At 40.0% G+C, this 21,781-nt stretch overlaps 1 long non-coding RNA gene across 1 annotated transcript in view; it reads right to left on the bottom strand.

Annotated features, from left to right (window-relative positions):
- Positions 1-1,922: 1,922 nt before the first annotated feature.
- The window catches only part of LOC112973815, a 31,675-nt gene continuing 11,816 nt past the window's right edge, over positions 1,923-21,781 (bottom strand). The window contains exon 3 of the long non-coding RNA XR_003256075.1: positions 1,923-2,030. This is a non-coding gene — a long non-coding RNA (uncharacterized LOC112973815). The remainder of the gene's footprint in view (positions 2,031-21,781) is intronic.

Genomic DNA, 21,781 nt, shown 5'->3' with positions numbered 1-21,781 from the left:
GGGGTTTGCGTCCTACCCTCAACCCCAATTTCCAAATTCCCCTGATTCCCCAGGGTTCGTGTCACTTATCTCAAAAGTTTCCTTTGAATCTGGAGGCTGCTCAGGGACAATGTTACGCTGCAGCACAAGGTCACACTAAATATAATGGGTCACAAGCTTGGCCAGCTCCTCAGACAAAGATACCACAGGAGAAGACAAACACAGTTTCTCTACATTCTTCTTCTGTATACTAAACAAGCAGAGAACAGGCTTCTTTCTGAGTACAGAAAATGACAAATAGGGAAAGACACTGTTTTGGAAGATCAAAAGCCTATAAAAGTACAACATAAGCTTTGGTACGTTGTGTTTAATATACGCAGGATATTTTGACATATACATTCTTGCACAAAATGTCCTTTTGAAACACACTTGCAATGTTAATGGCAAGATGACTCCGTATTATTCTAGATGTGCATTCCTACACATATGGATACTAAGGTTAAGTTGATAAATTCATTTCTAATCACTTCTGTAAAAATGGCCTTATTTTTCAAAATAGCAAATACCATTAAAACTCATTGAAATCAGCATCATATTTGAAAATAAGGAATAAAAAAGGTATACAGACTTCAATTGGAGACAATTTTATAACTTCTGGGAAAAAAGACTTACCACAATTAATGACAACACCTCGGTTCACCTCATATCAATTTGTCTTACTATCAAAGTTGTATTAAGACTCAACTGAGTACATATTAGATGTTTTCTGTTACAGCTAATTTGCAAAAATAAAAGTCAATGCCTCTAACAAAATATAAGCATTGATTTTTCCACCTGATAAAAACAACCACCAACAAGTTAAAAAGCACAGAACTCTAGGAATAAACAGGCAGTTACATGATAACATATTTCAGTTTGTGAGGGTAAAGTTATCTTTCTCCATTATTATTTGAATTTATTTTGTTATTCTTTTTGATAAATGCAATTAAATTTTTATCAAAATAAACACAACTACCAAGTTAAAAAACATATCAACCCATCCCAAAATCCCCAAGCTTTTACTGTCACTTAAATGAAAGCACAGTGGCTAAATAAACCCCATTACTAGAGTTCAATATCTGGAAATTTGTATATTGATGCTATTAAAATAACTACATTAGAAATCCTTTTGCAGAGAGAATACCTGGAGCGTATGGTTTTTCTTAAGTTCTGGCGATTGCAGATAAGTAATACCTTTAATCTGTTTTTCCCCTCATATGAAATTAAGTTAACGGTGCTGACTTTCCTGCATCCTGAGAATCTCTGTCCCAGAAAAAGAAATACAAGATATTGTAATATGTAGCTAATATTTAGTTTTAAAATATTTGAATTCATTTTACAGATAGATGTTACCAGTGAGCACTTGTTTAAAAAAAAAAAATACAAAAAAACTCACAAACTCAAATACTTTTCCAGACTCTGGGCACATCACTACCACCAACATCACATCCCATAGGTATCAATGCAGAAAGTGAATGAAATATATCCAGTATTACAGAAGAGGGAGAGTTATCTTAGACATTTCAGATAACATAAGAGAATGTTTTAAACAAATTCAAAACCAACTGTTCCTGAACATGATTTAAAGTTGACACATGCATGTATATTTTAACATTCAGAACAACAGATATCAGTTTCTTTAAAAAGAAAAAGTCTATAAAATAACTCAGATATAGATCTACTTTTCACATGCCATTTAAACTGCATTAGTAAAATGTATGTCAACAGATATAAAACATTCCAAACTTGTATCAGATGATCATGTTCTTAAATCATACTGCTATATTCATGGCAAAGCGCAGCAGCAGCATCTATTCAGGAAGGTGGACAGAAACAGTAGAAACAATGGCCTTACTTGCTGAAGTCCCTTCCTCAGATTTTGCAAAACACAAAGGCTTACCTTTCTGTACACCAGCATGTTTGGGGATTCATCAGCCACCCCGTTGCTGCTTTGCCCGTAATTATTTCCTTGCGCCATGTCCCACAGTTTTGATCCGCTTCTGAATGTTGCGCTGTGAAAGGTAAAAGTGGTCTTCATAAGACACCGCCTCAGGTCTCCTTCCTTCACTGCTGATTAATGGACCTGACTTTCTACTAACATGTTATCACAATCAGTGTATGCTTTCTCCACCAGATATTTACACTGGGGCAAAGCAGCTTATTCACTATTTACTGTCATTACTCTCTTTTGCATGCAAATAATGAATGCATGTAATATGTTAATCTAATTTAGACTTTAATGAATCGTCACTCCAAATAGTTCCCTGACATACCACTAACCACTGTACCATGCAGGTACCTTCTCACAAAGCACTCCTTTCTCCTCTACACAGGCTGCACCAAGGGATATTGTGCACCTTCCAAACCACAGTTTTGAACTGGCTGATTTGGCCCGTGACTGTGTTCAGCAATGTCCTCTCCTCACTGTTCAGGCTATAGCGACTTTCACAACCCACAAAAAGCAAACCAGCTGCTTTGAACTTCTCTTTAATTTACCAGCATGTGTGTACTCCTACACATACGCCGACAGGGAGGGAGACGGGTGACGGAAGGAAGGGAAGAAACAAGCTAGAAAACCTTCCTGGTTGCTTTCACCTACTTTCATTCTACTTCACTGCAAAAAACTGGCTCCGCCGCCAGCCCCGCTCCTCTCCGCCCTCCCCCCAGTCACACGGGAGCTGCACTAAGCAAGAGCTCAGATCATGCCGTAGCTCCGGCTTTGCACGCAGGTGTAAGAATGTGCTCCGTCTACAGACCACACCGGCGGCTGCGGAGAGCCTGGAAGGCTGAGCTCCCGTCCAAACATTTCCCTCCCAAGCCCTCCCCAGACCTCCAGGCTGCGGGCTTGACTGCAGCGTGCCCGCCACGCCGGCTCGCCCTGCCCTGCACACGCAGTGCGCGCCTCTCGGCACCAAATGGCAGCGCCGCGCCGCGCCCGCGGCTTCAGCACCGCGGACAGCGCCGCCGCCGCCGCCCGGGGCGCTCCCGGCGGCGCCCCCCCTCCCCCGAGCGGGGCGCGGAGCAGCGCGCAGCTCCCGGCTCCCCGCCCCGCTCATTTACCTCCCGGGCCAAGGTCACTGCGCGGTGGCCGCGGCTCCTCGCCTCCTCCCGCCGCTCCTGGCGCGCCCCGCGCGGTCGGTGTCAGGCGACAGCAGGCGGAGGGACGCGGCGATCGCTCATCACACACGCGCGCGCGGGCACCCGCACACGGACACGCGCGCACTGCGGGCGGAGGCGCTGCCGCCGCCGGTGCTGCCGCCGCCGCCGAGGCTGCGGCTCCCTCAGCTTTGCCGGAGCGGCGGCAGCTCAGCTCCCTCCCCGCAATGGAGCGGCCGTCACGTGGGGGACTGGCACGTCAAAGGTGCTGCTGCCGCTCCGCCACGCAGCAGCCCTCCTCCTCCTCCTCCTCCTCCTCCTCCTCCTGCTTGCCGCTCTCGGCTCGCTCACCGAAAACAGCGGCCAAGGAACTGCAGCTGCCTGCAGAGCTGGCAGCAGCCCCTGTAAATGAGATTAGGCAGCACTGGAGGGCTGGGCAGGAAGAGAATGTGGGCTAATGGGATAGGGAAGGAAGGGGGGAGGTGGTGGTGAAAGAGACGGATAGGGAAAGTGTGTCACCTTCTCGTTTTTACGTCCTTTACCAACAGGGAGTCTGCTTGTTCCTCTGCCCTATGCTGGACACTTCATGTCTTTTGGGTTTGTTTTTTTTCTTTTTCAGTGAGAACTAGAGGGAGCTTGAGCCATGCTGGCACTGCAGACCACTTTGATCAGTGGAACAGAGAGACCAGAGAGCAAGTCTGCTCCAGGCTGATAGCAAGGAGCTCTCAAGACACCCTTGGGGCTGCTTTGCTACATCCCAAGCAACTGCCTAATTTGCCAAGGCCTAGAGCTTACCATGATGAAATTAAAAATCAGATGTGTAAGTCATACTTTCTCATCACACAGAGACAAGAATGGTTTGATTTTCCAGAAGTGTTGAAATGTCTTGAACTCAACATCCACAAGAACAGGAGATACTTAAGTAGTTACCTTTTGTATATTCCCATTTGAAAGTGTCTTTTCTGGAAATAATAACTCTTATTAAAAGGATGATGTTGCAAAAGAAGTCACTTCAGGGTGACAATACCCTCTACCACACACTGCACCTTGTGGAGTGTGCCCTGGCAGAATCACTGCAATTCAAGCTTGGAAGTTTCCACACATACTGTGTCATCCCCACTGTTGCTCTTTCTGCCTTCCTCACATCCCAAAGAAACTCAGATCAACTCTATCTTGCTAGAAGTTACCTTTTAAACCGTCCTTTTCCAAATTTTGCAGAGGCCTTCAGGTCCTTTACCAGAGAAAGTGATAAATTAGACAAGCTGATGACAGCGAATCACAGAGGCCAATGTAAAATAAGGGGCACAGAATGATTGGACTTCTTGGGGAGTGGAGGAAGACAGAGGTTTGATAAAGGTCCCAGAGTGAGCACTGGAGTGAAGGCAGATGATCCGAAAAGTGAGTAGGAATGTTCTTGAGGGAGGGCAGAAGTAAAAGGTGAAATGACTCAACAGAGAATAAGAAGCAACAATTGAGTTGAGCGGGATATATTGGCAATAAAGAAAAGAAGCTCTGTAGCAGAAAGTGTATGTCCAGACTTTTTCAATGGAGAATAATTTGGTATGTCACAAGGAAAAGGCAAGTGGAACCAAACAGTCTGGATACAAGAGAAATCTAGAGTTTTGAGATGGAAGAGAGATCAACACAAGTGAAGGAATTTGAYAGTGCAAGAGGAAAGTGAAAGAAAAGAAGTATCAAGGGTGAAAATAGTGGGCAGAGAAAAATATAAAACTAAAGAATAAATAGAGAACTGAGAAAAGGCTTCCTTCCATTAAAAATCCACTCAGTGTACGGTAGCATTTTGACAGACCTAAGCAATGAAATCTGAATCCAAATGTTAACCTTCCAAAGGTTTTTGCACAAACTCTGGTGATTCAGTTCAGTCCACCACTGAGAAACGGGTACCAGCAATAAAAATCTGGATCTGTATTTCCCTAACTTTTGCATACACTTCCTAAGGACACAGTATTGTAGTGCTCAGTTACTACAGACTGTGTAAGACTGATAGAYGTGCTGGAAGTCAAGGGGAACATATCTCTCAAGATCTGTTAAGAACACAAGTCACAGGCTTATGGCTGTGTTACCTCAAAATAAACTCAAAGTCTTATTTATCAGACAGTGGTTTACATTTCTTTTTGAGAGCAGAAATGGTAACTGCACAGATACACCTAAAATGCAATTTTACCTTAAAAGTGAGGTAGGAGGAAAATCACCAAAAATATTGACGATACACATACATTCCTTCCATTTACTCTGTCAGCCAAAAATGACTGTATCTTAAAATAGTGTATGCATTAAAGGGCATAGAAATCAAATGTTARCAAGTTTCCAATATAGTCATAAGTTTATTTTCTTACCTTATATCATCTTATTACTAATCCAAGACAGAAAACTAGAGAAAAGGAAAGTCTCTTGTACTGCAGTTTTTGGAGTATGCACATGAAGTAGTTTCTGTTTTACAAGATGTCTTTAATCTAGCTATTTACTATAAGCTACTCAGCAAGTGAATTTTGGCAGGGGTTATGTGTCTTTGAAAAACTCCGCAGCAAATCTAACTAGTTTAGGCAGCAACATTTCCAAGTTTTTTACTTTCTGAGAATCTATTCAAAACTAAAGGCAGAAGTATCCGAGTAAAGATTTTAGTTATACAGCTTCTAAGCTTATCTTACGTTTTTGTTTTAAATATTCTGATTATTTTCACAAATCAAGTAAAATACAAAATGTTACATTAGTTAGGCAAGGTTTATATTTTTTTGAAAATAAACAAATTTCCACTATTAAGTATTTCCACTATTAATTCCACCATTGATCATCATAAATTAAGTTCTAAAGTAAATTCAGTCAAGTATACAGATAGAGTAACAATCTGAACCTACAGAAGTTAATAGGTGTTTTTCCACTAACATCAGAGAACTGTACTTGTACTCAGAACCAGAGGCTTAAACAGCCCAATAGTGTGTCTGATAACTACAGACTTCCTACGCTGAAGCACACCAAGAAGTCTTCCATTTCACCAGCATGTCCAGTATTAGCATGAAACAGAAGCTCTAATCTCTGCAAGAGTTAAACAAGAAAAAAAAAAAAAAAAAAAAACACGAGAAACAACCCAATAGAATTTCTTTCTGTCACCACATTGTGCTGAAATGGACCCTGGACTGGCCACTTCCACCCACATAAGTGAAAAGAAAGCTGTTTCATTATTTCTTTTAAAAATGTACAACTGGAAAAACTTATTCTGATGCAGATAGAAGAATCTGCTAAATAGCCTATAAAAGATAAAGATTCATAAATTAGTTGCATATCTTTCCCATGTTGAGAATCATCACTTATCTCATACATAGCCAGCATTAGCTTCCCCAGAAAGCGTGGCCTGCCAAAGGAGGAATGTCCTGTTTCAAAATGCAAAGCAAAACTGCTCATTAATAAAACAAAGAAGATAGATAAAACTGCCCTTTGGCAGTCTTTCCTAACAAGGCCATAAAGTACATATGATTTAGCAAGCTGATGACTACATTTTCTGCATTTAGTTTGCATAGTCAATACAACTCAAGTATTCCAATAACATCATACGCGTGTGGTATACATTACACACAGGCATGCAGCTTCAAGTCAAAATATTATTTCAGCATGTGTATGATAATCTGTCTGGACGTGAGAGAGGGAATTTTTCAGTCTTGAAAAGTGTCCTACTAAACAGCACTACTATATTATGTTGATATGCTCCCTATATCCATGAATTTCSTCTTGTCTTATGCCTAGACTGAGCATTCCTTGGAGTAAAGACATGCCATGCAAGTTCTTAGCACAGCGTGATCCTGGTCCATGACCAAGTCTTTAAAACATTATAGAATTATAAACAATCACATTCAAATTTATTGAGATAACACAGACATTCAGGTTAACTAGGCTCCAGACACTGACATGAGCTAATACTGTGCTGCCTTCAAGTATAAAACTCAGATTTTTTCCCCCCAGACTAGTTAAGCACAGAGCCAGTCTTTCTACTTTAATTAGACATATTTGTGATATCACAGAACAGCAAGTATTTCAATGCCAAGCTCTGAACTGGTAGCTAAAATTCCAGGCCCAATCCTTGGCCTTTCTGATGAGATTTGAACACCTTTTTGAACACAGATTTTGGACACAGAACTGAATTGCAATCAATCCATTTAATATAGGTCTTCAAGTGTCATTTAGAAGATTACAAGTTATGGTACATATTTGCTAGAACTGAACCCAGGACTGACTTACAAACTTCACTCATTCCTTTGTGRCATCTGGTTTGTCACTCATCTGCCAACTCTATTGAAATTTTCATTACCTCTGTCGATTTATGATGCTGAAGGTCAAAGCTATTTGTACTCTGTTTTTTTAGGGCAAAAGGTCAAAATATCAAAAAGTAGAGTTTTAAAAAAGAAAAGGAGGAGGTAATTAAATAGCAACCTATGTAGAAAGAGAAAAAACTTTAAAGTGAACTGATAAAACAGATGAGCAAAAACCCTAGAGAGTCATGGACAGACATGATTTCACAGGAATAGCAAAGTATTAGAAATAAGGACAGCCCACATCTCCATAATCTTTTTCTAAAGTATGATATACATGCACATACACAATATATATGATACACAGTATGATTTATATATACATAAAACTAACTTCATATCCTACTGAAGATGTCAATTACTGCCATAGAATATTCACAGTCACTTAGAAGCTAATACCAATACGCTGCCCACCAGGGCTATCCATGGGGATAAACAGCTTCTACTAGAGACAAGGGAGACCAACCTCAAGTACTTGCACTTTTGAGTCTTGACAATCAACCAGTTCTAATTACATCCAAAAGAGGGCAGCCTTTCTCAGTCAAAGAGAAAGAGGTTAGATTAGATATCCGATATACAAGAAATATCAATCAACATTAATATTCTTTCCAAAGAAATAGCTATCATAATCAGCCATACATTTTCATTTACTCAAAAGGTGAGAGTGCTCGCAGAATGAGAAATATTACACTATATTCCTTAAAACTGCCTGAAAGACTGAAGATTAATTATTCCTGATCTTATGTCTAAATCACCAACTGCTATGAAATCAAGTAAGCATGTGAAAACAGAACTGATCTCCAGAAAAAAGATGTATTTTTGAGTCTAGTCTGGATGTGATCATACCAGAATCCTCTCCAACTAAAGCAATGTTTTGAATGCTTGTCTCCCAAATCCCAAAACTGCTCTTTGAGAGGCTTTTCAATTTTGTGTAAAAGCATTATTGACAAAGAATGAACCTAGAGTCAGGGAAACTGGACATTGGTCTCTGCTCCAGATAAAATATTTTAAATATGGATGGATTGCTCTCAGCTTCTCCTAGTGCTTGGTGTTTATAACACTCTCCCAGAAGGCACCGGTGAGAGATTTATACCCATATCTTAGGAGATGTTGTGTACCTCTCATAGGAGTGTCCTAACTACTGAACAACTGTATATGAGGTAGGGGAAGAAAACATGGTGACTGTGGCTTTATAAATTTAGCTATAATTCTTTTAGCCCAAGCTATGTTATTAATTCAGTCTGGCATTAGTTTCATGTCAAAAATATGTAGCCTTTTGTTAACTTCTTTGTGACTAAAACCATAAAAATCTCCAACAAACCAGATAACTAGTCCCTCCACTTCCCTCCTAAAGAAAATCTCTCAAGCCTGATCTATGGGACTGCAATTACTCAGATCAAAACAGAATAAGCCACTGATTAAGGACTGATTAGAAGTAAGTCACTGATTTAGACTCCTCCGGCATGAAAGTGCTAGAGAAAGGAGGACTCAGAAGCACTACAAAGGCAGGAGGGAGCACTCCGTGTATGAGAATGCCATGGTTACAGACCAGACCAGATTAATTGTGGAAAGACATCATAACAGAATTCATGGGAGATGCTGAGAACTAGCTGAAGGAGTAATTCGTGTGGCAAAGAATTGCACTGATAAATGAAAATAAACCAGCAGAAGTAAGCAAGGAAAAAGAGGCGGCTCAGGAGAGATGGCAGAAAGCACAGAACGAGTCATAGGACTTGGTCATGGTTAGCAGGGGGAGGTCCTTGCATATAAAGGTAGAAGAGTAAGCTGTTGAAATGGCTTTTGGAGAGATGGCAGATGCATTTAAGAAGTTCATGAGGAGACATGAGGGAGAAACTGAGAAATTTCAAAAGGTAGAATTGTTCCTCAGCCCATCATTCACCTCCCCTGCTTATGCAAAGGGAGAATTTCTAGAAGCTTCTGACAACAAGTAAATGCCAAAATACCAAAGTACCTGCTGAATTTTACAGGTTTTTGCCAGATGTCACAGGTGGTTTCTCTTATTAAATATATATATATGTATATATATTTCTCCAATGTTCCTCTGCAACTGTAAGCTAAGTTTCCACATACTGCACAAACACCAAAAACTGTGGTAGATACCAAGTCAGGAAATGGCTTCAAATGGTAGCACCACGCCATCATAGGTAGCCTAGAAGTGCCAAACTCAGCTATGCAAGCTGCTACTGAAATTCCCAGCTCTGTTGAATCCCTCCAGCAATCAGGGTTGGTGTGACATAATCTAATTAATTCACTGAGCTGAATGCACTGGAGAAAAAGGCGCTCAGCAGTTTAACAGGTTTYGTTCATCACTTTTCCTTCCTTCCCCTGCCTTTCATTTTGAAGTTCCCTCTATCATTCCATGCCTCACATCCACAGATAATCTAATCAATCAGCCTTTTCTAAAGGTTTAAATCAGCCAAAATCGCCTCCTAGGTTGTACATGACAAACTGAACCCATCTGCATCCATTCATATTCAAGTACACACAAAACAGTTATTACCTCACAGAAATACATGGAGTTTTCATTCTTTTAAAATTCTACATAGCATTCAGATTGAAAGGAAAGCTTTTTTTTTTTTTTTAATTAAACTCTCCAGACACTCATAGGACTAAAAAAATCACAAAAAGCAAATAAGTAGGTGTCTATGTCAGGTGAAGATTCCCTATTTATAAAAGGATGTAATAGAACAATGAGCTAAATTTTTTTTAAATCACAGTATAAAATAGAGCCCCTCTCAGAACTCAYCCCACTTCACAAAGACTTTCTCTTCAGACTGAGAGATTATTAGAAGACCTTCACCTTTTATACAATTCCTCAAATCTTACAGGAAACTTCCTTAAAACCCCAAAGTGCAGCTCTGAGAACCTTCCATAGCTCAGACCAATTGGCTGGCAAATAAAATTATATTTGTGAAAACAACTTGGCTGTATTCTCTCTAAAACCAAAATGAAAGAAGAGTTCAAAATAAGAATAAATCTAGATGTACAAAGTGGTCAGCTACCACAGTCTGAATAGTCAAGAAAAGTCTTACAAAGACTCTGATATTGTAAAACTTGGCTCAGCTTCCAGTATTTGAGGGTCCATGACTAAAATACAGTTCTTTTCTTAAACTATATTATAATATCAAGGCACTTTTACTGGCAAGAAAACCAAGTCACCCTGACCTAGAGCTCATAGCCTAAATTAGACATAAAATGAGGTTAAAAGGAAATTTAAAAATGCAAGACATGTAGAAAAAGAAATCTGATATTGTATATTCTGTTTCCAAAATGTGAACATGTCTGATCTTTGTTACACTGCATAGTACTATTCTTTACTTAATGTAAAGAACTGCTAAACACAAGGATATACGCAGTTAACTTTGTCACTAGCTTCCACTTGGTGCTAGAAGTGGATAGCAAAATCTGATAAGGTATCTGACAGTTAGACAAAATGCTTAATTTAAAAAATATCCCCCTAATTATGCAGTGGTTCAAGCCTTATTTTTGGCAAGAGAAAGGAGACAGCTTCAAGGAGCAGTAAAGAAGTAAACAGAGGCTAAAGATAGCAGAGCTCTGCTGTGCCTAGATAGGAAACTAAAATTTTATGCAAGAGAATTGGGCATCAAAGCAAGAGACTTGTAAAAAATAAGAACTTGTTTTGTAGGGGGGGGGAGAGAAAGATATTTAGTCACAGGTCTTTGGATAACTGAAGCAAAAGAGAGATGGAGCCAAGTGAATAAAGAGGTCATGACAGTCAAGGCACGAAGGTAGCATGAATACATCCAGACTGAAAAATGGTTTCACAGTGGGGGAGGAGACTACTACTTATTTAATAAGGAAGGAGACTAAAGGAGACTCCACAATCTCAATGGCCCTGTATGCCAACTGAAAATTGTGCAGCTGTCAAAGGTGAAGAAAAAGGATGGGCTAGGATGAGAGAAAGGGAGCAGGAGGATAATTCAGAAAGCAAGGAGGAAGGATTGATCCAATTTTCTGTGCAAACTGGTTAGATTACCAGAGTAAAATTAGGGGGAAGAAAACTAAATCCAAGGATAGACAGGAAAAAAAGCTGAGCTTTATAGGAAAAAGAATGCACTTGGCTCTTCATCTCGACAAACAAAAGAGAATGAATGACAGAGAGCAAAGGGGAAGGTTCACAGCGTCACAGGAAATCAAACTACTTTGTCAACTGGGCAAAAAAGCAAAGAGCATTACAGGTCACAGAAGAAGAAAAGTATCAGCTCTTACTGGGCAAGGACAACCTGTCTTTAAAATTAGCTGGTGTCATCTGCTTCTTGACTATAAATAAAGAGGAAACAAGTTCTGAGCAAGTTTCAGACAGGGAGAGCCTGGGTTTTTATCTAGGAATAAGTTTAGCCAGTAAGAAACAAGGCTGGTTGCAAAATATGGAAAACTAAGTTATTAGTCTGAGCTACAATAGCTCTCAGGGATTCCTCTAAAGACACGACACAGAGCCGCAGTAAGAACTGCAAAAACGTAAGGAAACAGGAATTTTATGTGACAAAGGTAGCTGAAAGTTACTGTCATGAACATGACTGTATACATGCTTTCACACTGTCATGTGCAACCTTCACTTGTCTGATGATGCTACAAGATGCTAAAGCAAAGATTATCTAACTTGTGTGTTTAGCCTCATGGTAATACATGTGCTGCACTCACGACTGTGGCTATGTAATATATGCAATACATAATACTATGTAATTATAATGCAGTTACATCTGGCACACATTAATTAGAGAAAACGGTTTCATATTGGCTCAGATTGTTTCACGGAATTTGAGAGAGGAAGAATAAACAGAGATGAAATCTGATTTTAGCTCAATTAGTACACCTTAAACCAAAAGCTTCCTCAGAGAAAAAGCAGCAATCAAGACACTGCCTCTGGTCTGCAGCAGATGTTCCCAAGTGACTGCTAGTTAGGCCCGCAAATTCAGCAATAGCTCTTTTCAGTTGACTTTATATTATCATTTCTGATTTGTTCAGAGATGATTTCTGTGGCCATATTATCATTTCAGTTCTCATGAGAAGAAATACTCTTCATTCTCCTAAAACACCACGACGCCTTCCAAATAGGTTAAGAGGAAGAACCTTGAAATACAGAACCTGCCCTGCAATCTAGACTGGTAAGATCTTGCAAAGTAAAAATCCCCTTCACAGCAAGATTCAGCAGGCATGAGACTTACATCTGGGAAGCAAACTGCAGATATGGGATTGTATGTATACATCCCATATCCCTGGCTAACCATTTTTAGCCCACTAAACATCACTAGTTTGGTGAAGCATGTTCCAGGAGATTGTTGCTAATATTATAAAATACCTACATTGCTTTCTCAGTCACAATATAGCTTCCAAATACTTGTCCTTCCCAGCCCTACCCTTGAGGGTACACACAATACCCCAATAATTTGTATGCAGGCACTTACGACAGTGGGAAGTCATGGGCTCGGACTGATGATGGCCATTTACTGGTACTATGAGAATGTTTGGATTCTACCTGTTACCAGGTAATAATGCTGTCATCACAGGATACTACTGCTACATCCACATTAGTCTTCTTCAGCGTGGCCTCTTGATTTCACTTCCCAACACTTGGGCAATGCTGCCTGCATAACCTTTCTGCACTAGCTGTTCAGAGGGAAATGAACTAGACAGAAGTCATATTTCCTCCTTTCCTGCTTCCAACAATTTACAGAAAAGTAATGAATTCGGTAGTGGAATCTGTGGGTGCCAAGAGGAGACTGCTCTGAGGTGACAATTCCACATGCCAGAGAAGCAAAACTTATGCTGCAATCTTCATTCTGGGATAAAAATCCTCTAAGAGCAAGTCCTACAATTCCAGAGAAAACAAATAAGGTGTGCAGCAAAAGATTAGTAAGGTAACAGAGAGGTCCACCTTGCAGGCCCTTCCTTCCTCCTCAGACTGCCACTGTCCTGTATCCTAAAAGGGGGAATGCTATCACAGTATTTGATGGTACCAAATTTGGTAGCTTCATCCATCAGCATAAGAAAGTGATGAGTTCTGCTATTTTAACATACTGTCTTTTCTGTGATATTCTAAGATCCTTCTTTGCCCACCTCTTTGGCCAAAAAGATGTTATCTATTTACAGTCATAGGGGAAGTCAGGTAGCTCTAAAACATCTCTAAACCAACCTTACAGAAATCATTTCCAAGCAAAACAACACTGTAATAGAGAGTCAAAAAATCAGGTATGATCTTCAAAATTTCCAAGAGCCATTTTAAAGGTGACAACTCTTCCTTCATCTTTTTAAAAGTACGACTAAACACATAAGTAAAAACARCATTAGAGTCCACAGCCAATAAAGCATCCCTACCAACAATGGAACCTGAAGCATGTGGTAAAATCCACCTGGCTTCACTTGATGTTGACTTAAAGTATCTTTGCAGATTTTCCTGAAACAGCATCTAAAACATAACAATTAAACATGGGAAAAAAGAAATATGCAGGATGACAGGGTTACTGTTGCTGCAGTCACCAAGTGTTCTGCATTTTATGATTATAAATGGTTTTAACCACACTGCTGTAGTATTTCACCTATGTGAATTAGATGATTTTGGGAAAAAAAAAAGTCAAATATCTCATCAATTGACTTGTTAAGCAAATACAACTTACTACATCTACCCTTAGGTGTAAATCATCTTATTTGGTTCTTATTGTCTGTACCAGTGCTGTGTAATACTAGGGTTTGTGTGCAGGGTTTGGGGTGGGGGGGGTTGTTTGGTTGTTTCTTGTTCTTTTTTAAACAAAGGATTCACTTTCCGGCATTACCACAGACTACTGCAATAAAGTCCCCTTAAGGAAGACAAGACGAGGAGGAATTCCTTTTCATATGCCCTGCTGTACCGCAGCTAAGTTATATCTGGGACAAGCAGATAAACTATATCTGACTTATTTATTTCTCAAAGAGATAAGGGAAAGATTGAAAGTAACCATGATTATCAGAGAAACACCTCCATTACCGAGCTTGCAGGGCCCTAACTCCTAGTTATGATTCTGATAGCATGAGTCAGTTCTGGGTTGCCGAGAAACTACCCTCTTCCTTTCCTGTGTTGTTTTCCCTAGTTAGCAACATGCTGGCTTCAGAAAGCGAGACGTTAWCTGACCTGGAAAAACTCATTTCTTGTGTAGTGAATTCAAAGTCCAGCCTGCCCACTGGGGCCTGAATTTCACCCTTCAGCTACAGAGTGTTCAAGCACTGGGAGAGCAACAATCCCTTCCTTTCACTGTCTAGTTTCCTTTCTCTCAAATCCTGCACTTTTTTGGACTTTACATAAATGCCTAGTAAGCTAACAGAAAGAGAAACACTACAAAGAAAGGTGTGTAAYACAACATCACATCTTTTCAGGAGGTATTTTTCTGTTCTTTATTACTACAGCTTATTGGGGGAAGAGGACTGAGAGAGACAGGGAGGGCAGGAGGAAAAGCAAAAGGGAGGAAATAAAGACATTTACTTTCATGACAATCTGGCGCTTTTTTTTTTCTCCTGGATCACATGCCATAAACAATGCACAGCACGTCTAACCAGTATGTTTTCGACGGCCTTTGCATGCAGTGAGAAAGATAAATAGCATCTTTCTTTGCAGCCCTGTTTAAAAGAAAAAAATATCTTTAAAAGATACATAAAGCATTTTGCTTGTTTTTAGTTATATCTCCATACATAACTATATTGCTTTTGAACAATTAGAAATCAAAGTGCTAGCCAACCAACTCAATGACTTTTTTTTTTTTGAGAGTGTTAGGATTTTTGTTTAACTCGTATTGACCTATTTGTTTTTATGAAATAAAGTTTCCTATACTCTGTTCTCCAAGAGTTCACTGTACTTTCATATTTATTAAATTCACTGATTAGAGCATAATGGTCATTGCTATACTGCCAAGCTGCACAAGGTTAGACAACCATATGTAAATACAAAGACTATGCTAATATTCCTAGGAGAGAAAACAAACAAACCAACAAGAAAAAAATAGAAGCAATCTAGTTTTACTGTTTAAGACTGAACTGTGTTCATTAATTCAACCTTCTCCAGAAATAACAGAAGGTAAACAGTGGTTAATTAACACATTATCCAAAACAGCAGGAGAAAATAAATGGCTCTGTCTCCTTAAGGAGACCTGTACAGGATGAACCAAATTAGAATTGCTCAGAAATTTACTGGGGGAGAGGGATGACACATGGAGCAGTGGGAATGAATGAATATAGAGAAAATAGGCAACAATACTGAGTGTAATTCAGTCCCAGCAGGTTTTGGATTAGGACAGGGAAATGACCAAGTCTGCCATCACATCTGCAGCAGTAGCTCAGGCAGTACTAAGGAATTTCATAAATAAAGATTTCTTCTCAAGTGTTTTTAATGGGACCTCACATGATTTAAAAAAAAAAAGAAAAAAAGAAAAAAGAAGAAAGCTTTCTAAAATCTTTTGCCCCAGTTTAATTGATGATGAAAAGGTTGTTTTTTTATTTTAATCACTATTTCCTGTCTTATATTTTGTCTTCACCTAAATTAGGATAAAACATCTGAAAGAGCGCATTAACTACACACTTGGCTCAAGGCAGGGGGCTCTGCCATACCAGCAGACTCTCCGAGGTGCCTGGCAAGGCAGGAGCACTCAGAGCATCAGCACAGGGCACTAAGCAAGGCACATCTTCCCCAAGCATGGAAAAATCCGGAAGTCTATCCCAGGACAACTACAACTAATTTTTACAGCAGTAAATCAGAGCAACCACAGCTACCTGAGGTACACTAAAGGAAATCACTTTGACCTCCTAATCCTGAGGAATTCCAGTTGACAAGTCTCCTGGGAAACCCTGCAGCTCCCTAAGAGTTCAGGGAGCATCTCCATGGGGGCCTTGTTTCTGACACATGACAACTCCAATATTTAATATGAATATGGGAGATAATTCAGTGGAAGAGAAGAACACAGGATCACAAATGGGAACAATACAGAGTTGGTATGTTGCTTAATGAATACCACTAAAACAGACACTATGGCATAGGGACCAAACGAAACAAGACTCAGACTTGCAGGTATGAAGCAAGCTGGTCAAGGATTAGAGAGACAAAATTAAAAGCAGAAATTTAAAGGGGAGAAAGAGTAGTAAAAACCTTTCTGTGCCATAGTAAGTCAAGTACAGTTAGATCAAAAATGGAACAAGAAGGACCTAAAAATAGTATTTTATTGCCAAAAAAGGGAGGTGGAGACACAATCAGAGCAAACAGCTTTGGCACACAGAAAGGCATTTATCTTTGGAGATACTTGTTTTTCAAGAATGCTTGGTGTGGCATTCCTAGGACCACCAGTATGTTTTGCATGTAAGGCAAGGGCCTTCACATATTTCACAAGCTAAGCAGACCTGGATTTTCTGAAGGTTGTCAGGAAAATGCTGCTTCTACAGAAAACAGCATTGTTTTTTCAAAAATTAGTACTCAATACAAACCCTATCACAGGATTAACAAGCACTGTTCCAGTCCAAGGAGAGTGTTTCAGCAAAGGATGCTTGATATTTTAATCTAACGATTCTCTTCATTATTTAATTTTGGATTTTTAATAAGATTGAAAGGTAGATTCTGATGCTCTGACTCAATTCAAGTGTAGATAATTAGCATACTTCGGAGGGAAAAGTCAGAACTCTAAGGAATAAGTTATTTTCTGGCACTTCTGAACACTAATCAGCACTTGAATATCAGTGCTTGATAAAGGAATTCTTATACATACAGCTGCTTTTCAAGTTGTTTCAGCAACTTCAGATGCACAACTTTTACTGATTTTCCTGAACTTTAGGAGTCCAAGAGCTGCAGACAACGCTCCTTTCTCTATTTGCACATCAATTAGCAAAGTTTTGGTTTTGTTTTTTTGACAAATGAAGACTGGTTCATGACCCTTATTCCAGAAGAACCCAAATGTTAATTCTATTTATCTCCTACAGCATTTAGATACTCTTATGGACTCATGATATTATCAATCTCCTCTGACTTTACTTGCTAAAAAATAATCCAACTTTTGCTCATAGTTATATTCTTTTACAGCTCAGTCCTACAACCAAGTCCTTGTCTTACTGGTCTCTGGTACCGCATTTGCAATAGGAAATGAAACAGGCCAGGCCCCATTCTCTTACTGTGAAGAAGTATGGCACAACAGATTGCATCCATGTGGCTAACCTGTCCTCCCTCAAAAAGGGATGCTTCTTCCCTATTGTCTGTCAGAAACAGTTGCTGGCCCACTTTCTCAAAGCATTGTTGGGGAGCATGATGATTGCCACAGGTCAAAATCATGCCAGGGAACACACCGAATACGGACAATCATGGGCCAATGCTGCAACACATGCCCTGGCCCTGCTGAGCCTCCTAGTGCAGATGTAGTCTTAATGACTAAGCTGGTTATCGTTCGCCTCCACCCTGATTTAATTAGTGCACAAGGAGAGATACAATCTCTTCATGAGGTTGTTTGAGCAAGCAGTCTGTGCTTCTGTAAGCAAGGTCTTTTGAACAAGATTGCACTCAACTTTTTGTGAGCTCTCCCTGAGAGACAGTGATATCATGTCTTGTGATCTAGCAGTATAAAAGTAAGAAGGTATTATCTTTCACAAACCTTCTTTATTCATTGTGGTTACTGCGAATATTCTTAGAATTATTTTCAAAGACTATCATACTAAAGATGTGTTGAAGATGTGTGACTCCTTCCCACTCCTTTAAAAAAAAGGTGGGGAAAAAAAAGCTGAACTGGAACAGTTTGTCAAAATAACACATCTAGTACTGAAAATCGTATCTGCAAGAGCTACATACTTAGAATAACATGTTTAGCATGGGTACTCTTTCTCATTTCCAGACTTAGGCAGTTATCCCTTCCATCTATTTTACAGCAAGTGCTGTCATGTTGAGAAGTCCTTGGATCTCTTGAAGTGTACATGCTCAATGTCTTGTAATTCTTGGTTATGCTGCAAGAATTGTTTCATCCTGTAATTTCTCTTTTGCATGAACTCAGACTCAGTTCTGTTTTGGTTAAATTCTAATGTGCTAGCAAACCTCCTGACTCATACAGCATGCTGAAGTTGTGGTGACAAAGATTCATTTGTCAATGTGATAAAACATGCAATGCTATAATGAACAAGGAAGCATATGAAAGGTTGGGTAGTATTCCCTACTAGGGCTAATACTTCTCTTAAAAACTGCTGAAGTTACTTAGAGCTCTATAAAATCTTTTGAGCTAAATTTATTTCCACAAAAGGCATTGCTCCCAGGCTGAATTTTTCTAAAGTCCTCACCAAAATGGTTCAACCGTAGCAAAGAATACTAGCGAACACTAGATTTAAGTGACACCCTTCCATCCCACTCGAAAAAGCTTCAGAGCGAGAACTATCTGGCTAAATTTATCTGTAGGTGCCCTGATCAGGCATTTGCCTTCATTTGCTCTTTTGGACTGCTATGAGTCAAGCTGGAGGCCAGAGATCCTACATTTTGAACAGCCACCTTTGGGGGAAAAGAAAGCTGTCCATTTAAAATGAGGATGGCATAAGAGATGGAGAAGAACAGATCTCAACAAAGAGCAAAGACAGACACTGCTTCTGGAAAGGCCAAGTCAAAAACACAAGGGAGTTTAAAGGGAAAGCGGGATTAGAACTCTCTGGTCTTAACAAAAGGACTTGAACTGGGAATCCAAGACAGTAGACACTGGAACAGGGAAAGAAGCTAGAAGGAGACTGAGAGCTGGTGTGTAGGCAGAGAGACAGATTGTACATGGATATGAAGGAGGACAGATACTGTTTTATGCTGCTGAGTAATCCTGAAGTCACTTGTCCACAGAGGTACCTTTCTCAACTGTACAATCATTTTGGGCATATGGATACAGTATGGCAAGTCTAAGAATAAGGAAGACAGAAGTRTGACTTTCCACATGCTTGGCCTGTCTGGGTTAAGAATCAAAGCCTTCAACCTGTTACAGAATTCTACAAGCCCTTCTAGAGTACTTTGGCAAAAGATGATATCTCACATTCCCCAGTGAGATATCCCCCATTCTCAGCTCACAAGCTGGAGAGGATGAGAGAGAARAAAAAAATTAATATAAGGAAAGAAAATACAGAGAACTATTTATTCTAAAGAGATGAAATCCCTTCTTCCTAGAAACAAAAGAAATCTTAACACTAAACCATTAAGGAAGCTAAGACCCTTCTGGTTTTGATTTTCAACACTTCTGTTCACAGTTGTTGAAAGCTAGGTTATGCATTCATCCTGAACCCTTTAATGGATCACTTCTTAGGTTCAGGGCTTGGTGACCAGTGTATTCACTTGCTTGCAGCAGCATTTATGCATACCTGCCATCTCCTGACCATAGTTCAGGAGTAGGTAGTTCAAGATTTAAGAGCCAACACAAAAAGATATTAAAGAAAGCTGAAGTATGAGACTATATATATTGAGAAGTCAGCACATTTTATTGTGGACAGTTCTATATTTAAACATTAAAAGAAATTGAAATACAGGCAAAACAAAGGCAGATGAGCTCACAAGCAGTATCACAGACAAATGGCTGCAGAAAAGATGACATTGAGGAGACAGGAACAAATAAAAATGGGTGAGGAGAACACGAGCAAAGAGCTTCTGCAGCTTGACAGGGACTACAAAGGCAGGTAGTTAACTGAAAGTGCTGGCAGAATTATAGTTTTGCATATGAAGCCAGTGAGGAGATTTAAAAAAGACTCTAATTATGTCTCAACAAATGTATTGTTCTCCAAATCTATTTTCACCATTTTGGATTTTTAGATCATTTAGAATTTCACTACTGCAGTGTTCAAATGAAAAGGTATTTGGCTCACGCACAAAAAAGAGCTTCCTTCCCATCTCCCTCCTCCCCACAAAACACAACTGTGAAGAGCTATTCAAAAGGTTCAGCTAACTATCTATGGGAATGTTCAAAAGGGCCTGGCAGCCTGGACACTTAACTTCTGCTCCAGTCTGTAGAAGAAGGCCATGTAGGCGTTTTTCAAAAATTCTTGTAAATCCTCCCTGAATTTTCTAACACTGGAATATTCACAAATCCGGCATCCCTCATTTTAAGGGGCCCCATATTACTTAAAGCCAGGACACGCACTGACGAACTGTATCCTTACATCAAGATACTGAGAAATCCAGTTAGCACAATAACCATGCCTACAATGTTATTATTTTATTCAATATTCACTATTACAGGTTCTTCAATTTATGCACATTAACATCCAAGTTTCAGAACTAAAGTAGACCTTCCAACCAATATCACAACTCCTCTTGGTCAACAGAGGGAAGAGAGATAATCCTCCTTCTAGCAGAGTATGCTTCATGTGGCAGGAAAGAGAGCCAACGGCAAAATACAGGCAAAGTCTAAAGGAATTACCTTCCCTCTCTGAACAGGGAAAGGTGCTTATTAGTTAATCAGCTGTTTTGACATCTATTACAATATAGCACTGAAGTAAAAATTAAAACAGAGACTCACAAAAGCTTAGGCTAACTTATATGAACAATCAACACGTATCAGACAGACTTCACTTTTCGAAAGTTTTGGCTGGAATCTAATACCAAATCATTTACTGATTAGGAATTCCTTGTACCTTTTCAACATATATACAGAACTGGTCGCATTAAAAAAAAAAAAAAAGCTTGCCTCATAGGCAAGCTCAGCAAGTGCGGGATAGATGAGTGGACAGTGAGGTGGATTGAGAACTGACTGAAAGGCAGAGCTCAGAGGGTTGTGATCAGTGGCACAAAGTCTAGTTGSAGGCCTGTAGCTAGCGGTGTCCCCCACGGGTCAATATTAGGTCCAGGATTGTTCAACTTATTCATCAATGACCTGGATGATGGAGCAGAGTGCACTCTGAGCAAGTTTGCTGATGATACCAAACTGGGAGGAGTGSCTGACACACCAGAGGGCTGTGCTGCCATTCAGAAGGACCTCGACAGGCTGGAGAGRTGGGCAGAGGGGAACCGCATGAAGTTCAACAAAGGCAAGTGCAGGGTCCTGCACCTAGGGAGGAATAACCCCATGCACCAGTACAGGCTTCAGGCTGACTTGCTGGAAAACAGCTCTGTGGAGAGGTACCTGGGAGTCCTGCTGGACAACAAGCTGACCATGAGCCAGAAGAAGGCCAATGGTATCCTGGGGTGCATTACTAAGAGCAATGCCAGTAGGCCGAGGGAAGTAATCCTCTCCCTCTACTCAGCCCTGGTGAGGCCACATCTGGAGTACTGTGTCCAGGGTTGGGCTCCCCAATACAAGAGACACGTGGAGCTACTGGAGCAAGTCCAGCAGAGGGCTACAAAGATGATTAAGGGACTGGAG

This window comes from Apteryx rowi, unplaced genomic scaffold, assembly GCF_003343035.1.
Source record: "Apteryx rowi isolate R43461 unplaced genomic scaffold, aptRow1 scaffold_568, whole genome shotgun sequence".
NCBI lineage: Eukaryota > Metazoa > Chordata > Aves > Apterygiformes > Apterygidae > Apteryx > Apteryx rowi.
The sequence above is the reverse complement of the archived record's forward strand: the minus strand, read 5'-3'. Positions and strand labels throughout refer to the sequence as shown.